Source organism: Marmota flaviventris, chromosome 3 (assembly GCF_047511675.1).
Source record: "Marmota flaviventris isolate mMarFla1 chromosome 3, mMarFla1.hap1, whole genome shotgun sequence".
Classification (NCBI taxonomy): domain Eukaryota; kingdom Metazoa; phylum Chordata; class Mammalia; order Rodentia; family Sciuridae; genus Marmota; species Marmota flaviventris.
In genome coordinates this window covers 122,187,050-122,202,832 of record NC_092500.1, presented here as the reverse complement: position 1 = coordinate 122,202,832, position 15,783 = coordinate 122,187,050, and positions in this window count along the sequence as shown.

Here is a 15,783-nt window from a genome sequence, read left to right as displayed (position 1 = left end):
AAAAATTATGCTCAAAGAAATCAATTTGACTATTTATCCTGATGTTGCACATAGCAGAAACTATAACCCACATTTTAAGTGCATACTTTCATAATTTGCAGTAGAATTTTCATGTTGTTTGCTATTTACTATAAAAATTTTTTTCTTAAATCCCAAAATCTATTAGTGGCCCCTTTCCTGTACTAATTATGCTTTGTGAAGAGGAGCTCCTGGATTTTTTTTTAGAGATGGGATGGTTATAATTCTAAGTTCACTGTCACCTCTCTGTCAGAAGTAGAGAGGTCTGAGTTGTATTATTTCAATCCCACTCTCGTTTACCATGTGATTCTGACAGTATTGCTTAATGTCTTTGAATCCCAGATTGCAAGTCTGCAAAAGTCAGGATAATGGGGTTTTCCATCCTTCACCACCGCAGGGGTCTTGGTGGAACCATATTATGATCCTTAAGAAAGTACCTGGTGGACTGGGGCTGGGGCTGGGGTTGTGGCTCAGGGGTAGAGCGCTCGCCTAGCACGTGCCAGGCTCTGGGTTCAATCTCAGCACCACATATAAATAAATAAAATAAAGGTATTGTTCCCAACTACAACTTAAAAAAAAAAAGAAAGAAAGTACCTGGTGGTCTTCAGAGGAAGGATGATGCCCACCTGGTCAACGTGTATTAGTAATAGAGGCTGAAACCAGGCAAAGGATGATCTGAACATGATTTCTATTTAATTTTGATACCTTTACAATAAACAGACTCTAAGAATCCTTTCAGGACAGACATCCTATGGTGTACCTCTTCACATACTTCCTAATTTATATGGTTTACTCAGGCTAACTTTATAATTTTATTTCCTGAGCAACTGACAGAGTGGTGTAATGCTTTGGATCTTAAATGTCTTCCAAAAGCCCATGTATTACAAGCTTGGTCACCAGGCTGCAGCACTACGGGGGGATGGTGAAAATTTGGGAGTCTAAAGGAAGGAAGTTTGGTTACTGGGGGTGTGCTCTTAAAGGGGTTCTTTTTTCTTTTAAAAATTTTTTTTTTAGTTGTTGATTCATTTACTTATATGCGGTACTGAGAATCAAACCCAGTGCCTCACACACGTGAGGCAAGCGCACTACCACTGAGCCACAGCCCCAGTCCTTAAAGAGGTTCTTGAGATACCCATTCTTTCTCTCTCTCCCTCCCTCCCTTTATCTCTCTCTCCCTCCCTCCATCTCTCTCTCTCTCTCTCTCTCTCTCTCTCCTTCCTGGACTCTATGAGGTAGCAGCTTTGCTCCACCTCAAGCTCTCTGCCACAATGTGCTCCTTGCCACAGCTCCCCAGATGGTAGAGCCAATCAACCATAGACTGAAATCCTGGAAACACGAGCCAGAATAAACCTTTTCTCCTTATAAGTTGTTGGCTCAAGTATTTTGTCACAGTGACGAAAAGCTGACTGACACACTTGGGGAAAAAGCACAGGGGAACATTGGACTGAAGTGCTTATGATTGATCTCCATGATGATGCTCAAGGGTTCAAGGATGTATTATTATCACCCTGTGATTCAGTTTGCCTCTGACACACTGTGAGCTTAGAGAAGCTGAACCTTTCTATTTTGCAGATACCGAATCTGAGGCATTAGCAGACTCTGAATCCAATGAAACCATTATCCAGCTTAAGATGAAATCTGCCACGTCTCTCAACCCCATCAAGTTTACCCATCAAGTTCTACTCCTTCTTTGCAAGATTGCAGGGAAAGAGGCTGAAACCAGCGAGGGGCCTGACCCCTGACCCACAGTGTTTTGGCACCATCCTGGGAGGCAGGGGAGGCCCCGACATCTTGGACAGGGAGCAGCAGGGGCAGAGGGAGGAGGTGGGCTGGGGCCTTGAGCAGCTCCTCCACAGCTCTAAGCTGGACTCCACCCCCAGGACCGAGGTGCAAGCCCTTTCCTCTTAATTGCTGTAGCCCTATGAATATTGGGAGAAAATGTCATCCAGCTGGTCTGGATTTCTCAGCACATAAGGGATCCAGAGAGTGTTTTGTAAGCTCTCTTGGATGACCATTCTGGGTCTGTGTTAGGAATCAGCAGAGGCCCTTTCTAATTAATGGGAGGAAGTCACATTTTAACAACTGGCCCAGCCTGGGAGGTGACAGGGAGTGCCTGCAGGAGAGAGGGCCCAGACGAGGCTGAACTACCAGCAAGAACAGGCTCCTCAGTTCCCTGTGCTGGCCAAGAGCTCGTCTCACAGCACAATTTATAGACCCAACAAAGATCTGGGCATCACACACGCAGCAGGAGGATGTCTTGAGAAAGAGTCACTCAAAGCATGGCAGTCATGCTCTGGCAGAGGTCCGGCGGGAGGCAGATGGACTGCTCCAAGGGTTGTTTCCTCTCAAAGCTTCCCTCGGACCAACCTGGGTTCCAATTTTGGTGACATTGGGAAATGGCTACATTCTCATACAACTTAAATGCACTCCTCTGTGAGGAGAGAAAAGAATACCTCCTGCACTGGTGGGAAGATCAGAGCAAAACACCCACAACAATGCCAGGAGATACACTGGACACCAGCAAGGAACTGGTGTCACGAGGGGGAGAGAGGAGGGCAGATGGTAGGTGTGGACTGAGATGACCACCCTATGGGGCAGGAGACCTTAAACAACAGAACAAAGCAACAGAGTAGGAGAGTTCCGGTGTGGAGAGGAGCGCTTGCTCCAGAAGGGGCAGGCGGGGGAGGATTTCTTGGAGAAGCGGAAAATAACTGACTATCTTGTTCTGCTTGACCCAGAAGACTCACGTTGGTTATCCAGGGAGCCTGCTGAGCCTGGGGGTGCTCAGTGCTGGCCTCTTCCACAACCTGGCCATCCATCTTCCAACACTTGTATGCATCATTGGGGTGGGGAGAAGCATGCATGGGGCCTTTGCTCAAACTCGGCTAGATCCTGGGGCCTGGGTGTCCTGCTGGTTGTGCTCATTCTACCCCAGGTAGGCAGGGGTTGAGGCAGCCTGATTTTTGCCCCTGAACTAGCAACTAGGCCAGAATTTAAGGATTTTTACCAAGTTTTTAGATCTCTGGGTTAGACTCCAAAGCACACCCACCTCAAGATTGGTCCGTTCTTGAAAACACTCATGAGCATAGTTTGGGGGCGTTGTCCACTTGGAGGGCAGTGGGACCTGGAGATCCCAAATCTAGAAGGTCACCTGAAAGGTAGTCCCTGTGAGAAATGCTTTGCAGAAATCACTCTCCTTGGAAGGAAGTTCATATGCTGTCTTCAAAGGATGAGTGAGTGTGAGAGGGGGCGGGGGCAGGGGAGGCGGAAGAAAAGCAAGCAGCAACGCCAGGCACAGCGTGGTGAAGTTTGTTTTCTTCACGGGTCCTTTATCTTGTGTCAAATACATCTCCTGGGAAAAGAAAACATTTCTCAGGGCAATCACTGGGGAAGATTTCTCCCTCCTTCCTGTGATTTACATTGAGGTGGCTGGGAGATCCCTGCAGTCCCATCTGGGAGTACGAGGGGTTTGCAGCCCTGCAAGGGAGGTGGGGGCAAGAAAAACATGCCTTCCAGCCTCACCCCTCCCGGATTGCCTGGAGTCCCAGCCAGCCTCTGTCCTGTGTCTGCTCTGGAGCCCAATTATTTGAGATACTCGAGATTCCAAAATAAAGAACCTTATTAGGCAGGAGTGATGGTGCATGCCTATAATTCCAGTGACACGGGAGGCTGAGGCAGGAGGATGGCAAGTTCAAAGCCAGCTTCAGCAAGTTGAAACAAAATATAAAAAGTGCTGGGGATGTGGCTCAGTGGTTAAGCACCCTTGAATTCAATCCCTGGTATAAATAAATAAATAGGAAAAAGAAAAAGAAAAAAAAAACTTTTTATGACATTTAAAGTGCTGGGTTCAAGTTCTGGTCCTGCAACTAACCATTGTTAAGCCTGAGTTTATATCCATGGATATAATATGGAAATTTAATAATTGTTCTGTCTCCCTGCCATGGTTATTATGAGGATCCACTAAAACAGTGGAGATAAATGTGGGCTTAAGGTTTTAGAGAGTGTATGGATATATGTTATTATTTGATAGATTATGTAAAAGAAGAAGTTGGAATTGACGTCAGAAGATCTGGATTTCTAGTCCTGCCACAGCTTGAGCATGGCCAATTATGCAGAGAGGGGACAATAGCATTTGCTCTCTGTCACACTGGTTCAGAGGAGTCAATGGGGTCACCACCCTGAAAGTGCTCTGTATAGGAAACTCTCTATAAAGCACATGGGTTAATAGTCAGACTATTTTTAGGGTTGAACTACCTCAGAGGACGGATGAGAACTTGCAAAAAAGGACCAATATTTTCTACCCTTTGACTCAGTCACTTAAATCTGTGAACTTCCAGTGGTCTGGCATCTTAAGAACATCCTTGCTTTGAATGAAACAATTTGGCAATGAATGTGGACACTTATTACAAATTTGTGGATAATGAATGTCCCTAATAATATCAAAAAAGCCCAAGTTGATTCATAGCAATGTTGGTAGCAGGGTCTGTAACTATCTGCCAATTTTCCCCTCCTTCCTTACTGACAGGACCCTATTTGAGGATGCAGGTATCAATGAACACCATTTCCCATCCCCATCTGCACACAGGGTGGCCCACGTGGCCAACTCTGGACTAAGATACAAGTAAAAGATCTTGTTGGGGATTAAAGAGAGTTCTTACAAACGAGGACTAACTGAGCTGGCATAAGCCTTTTGCTTCTACTCTTCATTTTCTTAATGTTTGGAATTGAGAAGTTGTGGCTGGAGTTCCAATCGCCATTTTGTGTCCATGAAGCTCTCCTGAGAACAGAGGCAGTATATTAATTGTAAAGCAGAATGACAAGGGAACTGGTACATTTGTGACTGAATTGCCAATTTGGCCTTTTAAACTGCCTACCTCTGAGCTCTTTGTATACAGACAGATTAGCCTATTTATTTACTCTCTCTCGCTCTGTGTTTTTAATTTAAGGAAAGGATAGAATTAGTATATTTTTTTCTTCACATTTTTTATTGGTATGTTATAATTGTATGAAACAGTGGGATTTGTTGTTACATATGCACACAATATAACAATATGATTTGGCAAATGTCACCCCCCGGCATTTCTCCATTCCCCCACCCCAATCCATCCCCTTCCTCTATTCTACTGATCTCCCTGGGCTTTTCACACCATCACCCCCACCTTTCTTTTCCGTTTCCTCTCTATCTTCCACATATGAGGGGAAACATATGGATCGACTTTTCTTTTTTCAAGGTCTCTGTTACCACTGCATGCAATCACCCAGTGGATGAAATCTTATCCTAGGATATCACCATTATATGGCAGGCCCACATGATTATTCTCTCAAAAGTTGGATAATGAATGTTATTTTTTTTGCACAATAATTCCATAACATTAGATTTACAGGTAGGTAAGCTGAAGCTTGGCGTGGTGTCACATACCTGTAATGCCAGCAATTTGGGAGGCTGAGGCAGGAGGATTGCAAGATTGAGGCCAGCCTGGGCAATTTAGCAAGACCCTGTCTCAAAATGAAAAATGAAAAGGACTAGGGATGTAGCTTGGCAGGAAAATGTCCCTGGGTATTCTATCCCCTTTTCCAATAAGAACAACAAACAAAAACAAAAACAAACAAACAAAAACCCAAAACAGGTAAGCTGAGGTCTGGAGAACAGTAATAGCTGCAGAAAGCATGTGTTTCAGTTCCCAAGTCAGCTATATCGTCCTCAACCAAAGTGACTAACTCTGTAAGCTCTCCTAAGACCGTTTTTTGAGCAGGGAAAGCTACCAGGCATCCTTTGCCATCGACAGTCTGAAACAGTAAATCAGAGGCTAGGTTTCTAGACAAAGATCTTGCAAATCTTTGCAAAGAGTAAGAACACACCCAGAGAGAGGGCTGGTGACCTGAAGGCCTCAAATCTTCACTGGAGAAAGGAAGAGTGGGTGGGCAGCAGGGAGCTGCAAGACACCCAGGAGCCCCAAGGGAGTAGCTCTGCCAAGCACACACCCTTTCATACACCCCATGAAAGCCACACCCCACATTAGCCAAGAGCACACTCATCCCTTCATCCCTCAAAGCTATGTGTGAGGAGGCTGTATTCAACACAAGGCCAGCACATCTGAATAGAATGGAAACTCAACCTCTATATGTCCAGAGGGAATCATGTATCTCTTTGGAAACACCTGGAAGACTGGAGACTTCTTTCTTAAAATAGATATCTTTACACAACAGGAATCTGGTGTTAGGCTTGGAGCCTCAGTCCACATAGGGATACTGGACTGTGTAATGTGGTGTTTATGTAAGATGACTCACTGTGATATTTATCTCTGAATAACCCTACTGAATGAATTGACAGGATTGAGTACTGGGGTGATATCATGGAAATAAGGCCTGTCTACACAGATATCATTGAATGCCTCATATGATTATCAGCTATTTTTCAAACCTCAGTCTTATTTGAAATGCTCAGTGTTGTCGCAAGAGTACCCTTTTAAATACCCCAACAAAATATTTTACAATATACAAAGACATGCAGAGGTCTTTCTTTCTTCTGTCCCCTTTCTTTGAATTCCCACAATTCTGATGTTCTGACACTGCAAAATTTAGCCTAGATTATAACTGTCTTCTATAGATCCCCAGTTTATGTGTGTTGTGTTCGACTTAACTTTAAACTGCTTAAATGTAAGGGATTCTGTGTAAGTCAGTTTAACTACAGTGAAAAGTCTGACCTTGCTTCCAAAATGATGGAGTAGATGTATGTTTCTCTATTTTGATCATTAAGCACAATGAGCACCCCTAGACATTAATAAGTAAAACAAACATAAGGATGAAAGTTGAAAAGAAGATAAAGATAGACTTGCCAAGGACCTCAGACTCAAGGAAAAGCACAGTGTTGAGTTCCCACAGTTATTATTTTGTCTGATGTATCTCAGACATAGAGAAAATCCTATGACCATCAAAGGATACTAAATTAATGCTACAAACAATTCAACACATATATATTTGGAAAGTTACATGAAATGACACTTCCTTGAAAAACATAAACCACCAGAAGCTCAACAAATACTAAATAGAAAATTTGAATAGACTGATAATACTGAGAGAATTTAATTTATAGTTTTAAGAGTCAGAGAAAGAAGTTCTCAAGACCACATGGTTTCTCTAGAGAATTCTACAAAACATTGCAGAAGGAATTAGCATTAATTCTGCACTATTTCTTCTAGAAATTAAAAGAAACATTTCCTAATACATTTTATGGAACTAATATTACCCTGAGAGCAAAACTAAAGATAGTTGGGGAGGGGACAAAAGACCAATATGTCTCATGATTATAGATATGATCCTATCACAACAAATAATTCAGCAATGTATAAAAAGAATCACACATCATGACCGACTGTAGTTTATGCTAGGGATGCAATGTTGGTTTAATATTTGAAAATCAGCAAATCTACCATATCAACAAGTAAAATAATAAAAATCACATTATCATATTAACTAATGTAGAAAAAGCATTTGTCAAATCTTAATTCGCATTAATGTTAAAAACTTACAGGGAAAAAAAAAGGAGAGAAGAAAATTCCTTCAACTTGATAACAACAACAAAAAAAAAATCTACTAAAACCCTGTAGCTGAAAGTGTACTTAGTAGTGAAAAACTGAATGTTTTTTTCCATAAGAACAGGAACAAGATGAAGATGTCTGCACTCATTACTTCTTTTGACATAATGCCAAAAATTTTAGTCAGTTCAAAGAGGCAAGCAAAGAAAGTAAAAAAGCACATAGATTGAAAAGAAAGAAATAAAACTGTCCTTATTTGCAGATGACTTGGTTGTCTGCTTTCAGAAAAAGATTCCAAGTAATCAAACAACAAAAAAGCTAACCTAACACATGAATTTATAAGAGAAACAGAAATCAAAAATTGTGTTTTTATGCATTAGCAACAAATATGTGGACACCAAAACTTAAAAATATAAAATAGTAAAACAACAACAACAAAAACAAAAACAAAATTTACACATGCTGTTGGGGGGGGACACAAATACGTAGATATAAGACTGAAAAAACATGTATGAGATCTCTAGGTTGGAAACTACAAAATACTGATGAAAGAAACCAAAGAAGATATAAGTAAACAGAGATGTGTACCATGTTCATAGATTAAGAGAGTCAAAGTAGTAAGAATGTCAGTTCTTCCCAAATTGATACACAGATTTGACATAATTTCTATCAAAATTCTAGAAAAAAAATTTAGTAAATATATATAAGATTATTCTAAAATATATATGGAAAGCAAAAGAACTAGAATAGTTAAAAACAATTTTGACAAAGAATGAAGTGGGAGGAATCAGTTTGCCCAGTTTTAAGTCTTTTTGATAGCTACAGTAAGGTTAAAAGCAAAATGATAGACACACATATTAATGTAACTGAATGGAGAACTTACACAAGTATATCCAACTGATTTTGGATAAAGGTACAAAAACAATATAATGGAGGAATGATAGTGTTTGTTAACAAAAGAGGCTAAGGAAATTGGATGGCTATAGATATTAAAATAAACTTCTACTTAAATCACACTGAACACAAAAATTAACTTGAAATCAATTTCAGACTTAAATGCAGGTTTTATGCAAAAATTTTAGATAAAAACATAGGAAAGCCAGGTGTGGTGGTATACACCCGTAATCCCTGTGATTCAAGAGGTTGAGGCAGGAGTATTGCAAATTTGAGGTCAGCCTCAGCAATTTAGCAAGGACCTAAGAAACTTCGCAAGACCCTCTCTCAAAAATAAAAAATATAAAGGGCTGGGGATGTAACTCAGTGGTGAAGTGCTCTGGGTTCACTCCTTAATAACCTGTCCCCACCCTCCTCCCCACCCCCACCTCCCCCCCCCAAAAAAAAACAAGTTTCATGATCTAGTATGAGGCAAAGAGCTCTTAGACTTGAGACCAAAAGTGTGATCCATAAAAGGAAAACATGACAAATTAGACTTCATCAAAATTAAAAATCTTTGCTCTGTGAAGGACCCTGTTAACAGGATGAAAAGAAAGATAAGTTATAGACTGAGGAAAATATTTACAAACAACATACCTGAAAATAGACTATAATCTAAAAATATTTTTAATACTCTCTTAACGGTAAAATGAAACAATCCCATCAAAAAGTGAGAAAAAGAAGTGGAGAGAGATTTCACTTAAGAGAACGGACAGATGGCTAAGCACATGCATAGATGTTCAATATCATGAGCCATTAGAGAAATGCAAATATCACTACACAGCTATCAAAATGGCTAAAATAAAAAATAATACAGAATAATTCCAAATAATGTATATAGATACTTCCCTTCAATGTGATGGAGTTTAAGCCCTAGCCCCCGTGAGTGTGGGTGTGCTGGGGACTGATCTGGAAGGATTAGGTATGGAAGGGGTGTGGGGACAGGCAGAAAGGGGACTTGACAGTGGAGAGGCCTGGCAAACACTCCCTCTTGCAGGTGATCAAGGTTGACATGATCAGTCATGTTGATTTTGTGTTCCTTTGATATGATGTGGTGGGAGTGGCACCTCAACCTTCGTGAATCCTTCCCAAATTCACAAACCCAGTTAATCATGAGAAAAACATCAAACAAATCCAAAACCAAATCCACTACTGTAGTTAATCCTCCCCAAATCCACTACCCTAGTTAATCATGAGAAAAGCATCAAACAAATCCAAATTGAGAGATACCCTACCAAATACCTGGCCATCACTCTTCAAGACTGTCAAGGTTAACATACAAGGAAAGTCTGAGAAACTAGCACAGACTACAAAAAGCTAAGGAGGCATGACCAAAGAAAGTAGGGCGGTACCCTGTATGGGATCCTAGAAGATCAAAAGGACATTAGAAGCAAATTAGTGAAATCTAAATAAACCTTGGGGCTTAGTTAATAGTAATGTGCCTTGGTTTTGATAAAAAGCAGCACACAAATGTAAGATGTCAACAAAGGAGAAAAGTGGGCAAGCTGCTATGAGTGAATGCTGTGGACTGGGTAGCTCACAAGCAAGTGATATTTATTTCTCAAAGTTCTGGATGCTGGAAAGAGAAAGGGAAGGGGGAGGGAGGGGAGAAGAGGGTAGGGAAGGGGAGAGAAAGAGAAAACTCTGAATCCTTTTTTTTTTTTTTAATGAGGTCTTCTTCCTCTTAGATGAGGTTAGTGCTTTTTTTTTTTTTTTTTGAGAGAGAGAGAGAGGGAGAATTTTAATATTTATTTTTTAGTTTTCGGCGGACACAACATCTTTGTTTGTATGTGGTGCTGAGGATCGAACCCAGCACCTCAAATGTGCACGGCAAGAGCTCTACCACTGAGCCCCAGCTCCAGCCCTGTTATCTTTTCTTATAAGAATGCTAACCGCATCGGAGGACCCCACCTTCATGAACCCATCTAAACCTAATTATCTCCCAAAGACCCCACGTCTAAATGCCATCACGTTGGGAGTTAGGGATCCAGCATATGAATTTAAGGGGGACACAATTCATCCCACAGCTGAATTGGTACAGTCAACTGCCGCAGTCCGGCTGCAGCAAAATAACCGGGGGGTGACGAATAACTTGTGTACGTTGATACAGCAGGAGTAGGAGCCGTTTATTGCAGGATAGGAGCAGTATTTATACATTCCACAGAGCTTATCTAATTAGCATAAACTAGATACATCAGTCAACCAATAAGGAATCTCCACACTTAATGGTTAGCTTTTGTTACTTCTCAAACCACTCCCTCTGGCATTTTGCCAGGCACCATCCAGACTTGTTTACGAACTCTAACATTCCCCTGGCTAAATGCCAGGTGTTATTTTTGACTTGTTTACAGACTCTAACAGTCAACCACAGGGATAGATGGAGCTCTCTGTTGTACCTTTTCAACCGTTCCATACATCTAAAACTACTTCGAATTTAAAATCTGTTTAAAAATGATTTGTAGCTGGGCTCAGTGGAGCATGCCTGTAATCCCAACTACTGAGGAGGCTGTTTGTGGCTAACCAAGGGCAACTTGGACCCTATCTCAAAATAAAAAAATTTAAAAAGGGCTGGGCCTGTAGCTCCGTAATAGAGCACTTGCCTTGCAAGCACAAGATCCTGGTTCAGTCTCTCTGGTTCTACAAAAATAAATAAATAAACAAGTAGAAAGATGGCAACACCAAATGCTGGTGAAGATGCAGAGCAACTAGATTGTGCATACGTTTCTGGCAGAAATGTAAAATGGTACAACCACTCGGAAAAGCAGTTGGGAAGTTTCTTAAAAAATTAAGCCTGCGACCATTTTAAGACCCGATGATTGCACTGCTGGATATTTACTCCAGAAAAAAGAGAAACTACATTCACATGAAATCTGTGGGGAAATGTTTATAGCAGCTTTATTTATATTAGCCACAGCTGGAAATAACCTTCCTTCCTCCCTTCCTCCCTCCCTCTCTCCCTTCTTTCTTTCTATCTGTTTGTCTTTTTCTGGTTTGGCTATATCAAGGTGATATTGATGTCTTTTGATAAGTGAATGATGGTATAGTCAACATCATGGAATACTACTCAGAAACAAAGATGAACTACGTATCTGAAGTGATCTGGCTCAACCTCCAAAGAAAGGAGGAAAAAAAGCCGATCCCAAGGGATTACACACTATATGATGCCCTTCATGGGAACATTTTTGAAATGACAAAATCATAAATGTGGAGAAGAGATTAGAGGTTGCAAGGGGTTAACAACGGGAAAGTTGGGGGAGAGGGGTAGATGCGGATATAAAAGGGGAATGTGAAGGATATTCCTGGGGATGGAAAGGTCTAGATCTATGTCAATATTCTGATTATGACATTGTACCATAACATTGAAAGGTGTTACCCCTGGGGTGAACTGGATAAAGGGTGTGTAGGACCTTTCTGTATTATTTCTTAAAATTGTATGTGAATCTACAGTTTTCTCAAAACAAAAGCTTAAATTGCAAAAAAGTCAGAAGTCCCAAACTAAGCCACAGTGCAATCAAATCACAGATGACAGAAGGTTTCTTAAGCAGTTGTATTAGTCAGGATTCTCTGGAGGAATAAAGTGTATATATATATATATATATATATATATATATATATAGAGAGAGAGAGAGAGAGAGAGGGGGGGGCAGGATTATTAAAAAGAATTTATTAGATTGGCTTACATAGTCAGGAGCTGGATAACCCCACAATGGCCACCTGCAGGCTGAAGAGATGGAGGAATTAGTACCCTTTCAGTCCAAGAAGCTGGAGCCTCAAAACAAGAAGGAGTGGTGGTGCAGCCCCAGTTTGGGACCAAAGAAACTCTCTGGAGAGCCATTGGTCAGAGTCCACTTTGGAAGAGCGAAGGAGCTGGAGTCTGACGTCCTCAGGTGATTGCAGCAGAAGAAGCCGCTCAAGAAGAATTGAGCTTTTGTCCACTCTTGCTTCCTCATTCTTCCACATTTTTGTTCCATTCAGGTCCCCAACCTATTCGACTCTTACATTTAGGGTGGGTTTCCTCTTCAGTTTGCTGGTCCACGTGTCAATCATTCCTAGAAACACCCTCCTTGACATAGCCAGAAGTCTCTTAATCTTAGTCATCTCTTAATCCAATCAAGTTGACAGTTCAGAATAACCATCACAGCTGTCAAATGACATCCCAGAGATCTGAATGTCTGTATTTGTTCTCAAGTCTCTCCCCTGCAAAATGGGGGGAAACCCATCAAATTTGAAAACTTAGAAACCAGGAAATAATTACAGGTGCAAAAATGCACAGACAACAAAACAGATGGAAGAGACAAATAGGGTATGAAGGTAACAGTAAGGCAGTGACACTGATAAGCACTTGGTCATGTCTTCTTTGAAGCTGTCACTCTCTGACACTGGCCGCTGTCATTGTTAAAAACAGTTCAAAACCACATTTTTGAGCCCCTAGTGTGTAAAAACAAATAATACTTAGGGGATGGCATTGCATACAGTGTACAAACAAAAAAAATTCTACACTTTGTAAACCTGCTATCAGAACAGATTTTGTTTTTATGAAACCAGTAAATATGATGAGAGGCAGCATGATAATACAGAACATATTCCACACATCAAATCAACCATTATAGCTTAGCCTATCCTACCTTAAACATGCTCAGAGCACTTAGACTAGCCTACAATTGGACAAAATCACCTAATGTAAGTATATCTCACAATAAAGTGTTAACCATCTTTTGCAATTTATGGAATACAAACTGAAAATTGTAAACAGAAAGGTTGTGTGGATATACTTCTGCACCACGTAAAGGTAAAAAACTGTTGTCAAGCTATCAAATCAGGGAACATCTGTGTGGTGGTGAGCACAGCTTTGGGGGTCAGCCAGAGCCAGGATTGAGTAAATCTCTGCTGCTTGGTGACTGAGTGACCTTAGGCATGTAACCCAATCTTTATCATTGACTCAGTTTCATAATCTGTAGACTAGAGACAATTATGCCCATCTGGTAGGATTTGTGTCAGATTAAGTGTAATAACGGATATGAAACAACAGGTTATGTGCCTGGCCCAGAATCAAGTTTTAATAAATTCCCATTTTTCAATATGGTTGAAGTGTATACAAGTTGATTTTCTTGTAAGGTGCCTGAATGAAATCTGAAGGACATCCAAGAAGAGTCTAAAAATGCACTTAGTCGGGGTGGTGGCTCAGAGATAGAGTGCTCACCTAGCATGTGCAAAGTCCTGGGTTCCATCCTCAGAACCACATAAAAATAAATAAACAAAATAAATGTATTGTGTACAAATAAAAAATAAGTATTAAAAAATGCGCTTAGTTGCATCAGTCCACTACCTTGGCATATTCTAATAGTGTACTAAGCTGTGTGAAGAACAGGTCACATTTTATTTAAGAGGTTCTGGCATGTTTACTATAAAACCAATGTTATTTTCTTAGCATCAAGTCCCAAGTGACATGGCATCATTTTTAAAAGAGTGGTCAGCATCTTCTCATTCATTGGGTCTGAAGGAATCATGACTGATCCAAAAATATCTCAACTGTGGGTTCAGTAGATTTTGTTTCTGATACATTCATCTTGAACATTTTTTTTTATATAAAATGGTTCAAATAGTTCTTTTAGTCAGCTTTTTCACTGCCATGACTAAAAGACCTGAAAAGAACAGTTAGAAGAAGAAAAATTTCTTCTAGGGCTCATGGTTTCAGAGGTCTCAGTCCATAGACAACCAGCTCCATTCCTTGGGGCCCAAGGTGAAATAAACATCATAGTAGAAGTGTGTGGTGGAGCAAAGCAGCTGAGAACATGGCACCCAGGAAGAGAGAGAGAGAGAGAGAGAGAGAGAGAGAGAGAGAGAGAGAGAGAGAGAGAGACCCTCATAGACAAAATATAAACCCCAAGGACATGCCCCCAATGAGCCCCCTCCTCCAGCAACACCTTATCTGTCTGTAGTTAGGATATTATAACTCAGTCATTCGACCTCTAAGCTTTTTTGCAAGGTCTCACAGATAAGCTTTTGGGGGGACCTCTAATCTAAACCATAACAGTGTGGTTTAAAACACTCCATCTTAAAAAAATACAGGGCACTTTCAGCATTAGAAAGAATAATAAGTACAAATGATTGAAATACTTCAAATATTCTACAAAAAAAACACATCAGTTCAGATAATATACTTGGAATAAATATAACTAACAAAGAATTTACAACCAGAATATACAAGAAGACAAACAATATATAAGAAGACAAACAAGCTGGGCATGGTGGCACATACCTGTAATCTCAGTGACTTGGCAGGCTGAGGCAGGAGGATTGAGTTTTGAGGCCAACCTGGGCAACATAGTGAGATCCTGTCTCAAAATAGATAGATAGAAAGATAGATACATAGATAGGTAGATAAATAGATAGATAGATAGATAGATAGATAGATAGATGGAGTTGCAGATGTAGTTCAGTAGTAGATAAACGCTGGGTTCAATCCTCAGGATGGTTTAAAAAAAATGATTTCCTGTTTTCTAGTCTTATAGGTAGGAAGCTTGAAAGACACCACTCCATTAGAACAAGTAAAAGTTCAACAGAAAAACCAACAACTCTTTCTTAGATCTGTGGAGGAAGTCAGGTCACAGGGTAAATGGTCACCCTTCAAAATAGAGAGGCTAACAGATGAATAGTCGGATACAAAGAATCATAACTTAACTGTGGATTATGAAGCCCACAACCAGAATCTTCTGCAGGAACCAATACTAGAGCAGGGAAACTTGAACTGGGTTTGACAAATTGTTGGAGGCTGGAGGCTGAGACAACGCTCAGAGTGAAAAACTCCAGGGAAAACAGTAACAAGGGAAGCCTCCCACTTCTGTTTTGCCTCCCATACCTGGACCTGGTTCTCACAGTGACCATTGTAGAAAAATCCCCTCCTTCTCTGGCAGAGAAAAGGGAAAAGAACCATTCTGAAGTACACTAACCAGAGCAATTTGTTGTTCTTGATAAGGTCTGCTCTCAGGAGATACCACGGTCAAACTTAATGACGTTTTATCAGAGCCTAACTGATCTGGAAGGAGGGAAATATTCTACTCCAGTCCCCTCTAGCATCTTATATGAGAAGGAAAACATCAACTACAGCCCACTCTAGCCAATTAGTTCCACCTAAGAGAAGGACAGGACTGAGCAGGACTCATGAAGCTCACAGTGCAGAAGCACATTGTTCACCAAAAGACTAAGACGTCATCACAGGACTATGGGATGCTTCCCATGCGCCCCCCCCCCCACACCCTGCTTCTTACCACCACATACTAAAGGCCTTTATACAACA